The sequence below is a fragment of the Pteropus vampyrus genome, unplaced genomic scaffold, assembly GCF_000151845.1.
Source record: "Pteropus vampyrus isolate Shadow unplaced genomic scaffold, Pvam_2.0 Scaffold388, whole genome shotgun sequence".
Taxonomy (NCBI): domain Eukaryota; kingdom Metazoa; phylum Chordata; class Mammalia; order Chiroptera; family Pteropodidae; genus Pteropus; species Pteropus vampyrus.
The window spans coordinates 1,447,682-1,449,475 of record NW_011889169.1 but is presented as its reverse complement, the minus strand read 5'-3'; positions in this window follow the sequence as shown (position 1 = coordinate 1,449,475).

Genomic DNA, 1,794 nt, shown 5'->3' with positions numbered 1-1,794 from the left:
CACTTCCCCAGAAATCAGGGGGTAGGACCAAAAGCCTCACTCCTCTATTCATAGTTGGTTCCTCTGGCAGCCAGTCCTCATTCTTCAGTGCTTTCCAAAAATCACCATCATTAATATAAACCCAGTTGTGGTAGAAAGGAGTTTGTTACAAAAACGAAGACACCTATTTCACCTTTATGACTCTGAAGGGATTTCAGGAACTGAAGACAGGAGACTAAATATTATATCGAAAGATGCTCCCATCGCTCTTATCTCTCAGGAAATTTCAAGGATTTTAGGAGCTGTGAGCTAGGAACTATGAATGGAAACCAAATAAACCTTCGAAATATATTTTTGTCATCTTAATGACCAAATATATATATTATAAATCACAGTATCACAGTGGCCAATATAATATGGCAAAAATGTTGGTACACCACTTCCACCATGGTCTCTTGCTGTCTCTCTTGGATCCTTCTGGGGAAAACAGCTGCCATATCAAGAGCTGCCCTGTAGAGATGCCCACATTGGGAATAACTGAAGCCTCCTGCCAAAAGCCATGTAAATGAGCCATCTTAGATGCAGGCCCGCCAGACCCAGTCAAGCTTTCAGATGAGTGCAGCCATAGCCAACATCTTAACTGTAACTTCATGAAAGACTCTGAGCCTGAACCTCTCAGCTATGCTGATTCCAGATTCCTGACTCTCAGAAACTGCATGAAGTAATAAATATTTGTTGTTTTCAGCTGCTGAGTTTGGGGGTCATTTATTCCAGCAATAAAATATGAATAACTTTGTGGGGTCACTTTCCCAAATTCTTCCCTCGCTGTGATCTCCCTCAAATTTTCCGGTTCCCCAGGGCTTTATTTACTCAACTCTGATGTGCATTTCCCATAACTACATCTGGGGCCAAAGCAATAGGGGTTCATCCTGCAGCTTCTCCAGTTAGAGAGGAAAGTTCCCCTTTCTCATAGTTTCAGGCAATGAGAATATAATAAATAATAAATGTTAGATTTATTATCTTTGGTACAGAAGCAGACATGCCCCTGACCTCTCTCATAGATCATCAGACCCAAGAAAGACTGCAGCAGTATGACATTCTCTTTCAGCAGTTGTAAAATCTTTCTCCACAGGAACTGGGCCATTAGCTTTTTAGCTTAGATGCCACCTTTCCCTGCCAAGGCCTCAGACACCCACAAGCATCCCCACATCCTGTTGCAGGTCTGGGGGTGGGGGCTTCCCCTCCTCACACACTAGTGGAAAACATTACCTGGACTTTTTCTTCAACCCATAGAAATCAGAAATCAACCACTCACCTCCTAACACGTGGTCCCAGCCTGTCCCTGGCCTTCCCTCCAACGGTGCTCACCCTCCACACTCCCCTAGTCCTGCACCCATCACTCCAGATTTCCCAATGTGCACTTATGCTCCTCCAAGACATCATTTATGCTGACTCCTCTGCCCTGAATCTTCGGTCTCTAACCCACCCTTGGGAAAATGACCACCTATCTTTTACATTCAGCCCAGAGGTCATCTCTATGAGGCTTCCCTGATCATATTCACAGGCTTCCTTGCTTCCAACCTGGCCCCTGTTAGTTCACTGTCCACTCCACTTCCCAGAGGGACTGATGGGGACCTGAGGCAGTGCTTCCTGTTCTCCTAAGATGGAGTAAGTAGTTTCCACCCTACCTCTACTGCCGAATGCAGCTCTAGACCCTGGACAAAAGGCATGGAGCAGCTAGTTGAGGGTTCTGAAAAGTCAACAGTAGCAGGCAGACTGGGGAAGGCCAGTAATCTAGGTACCACCAAGGTGGCA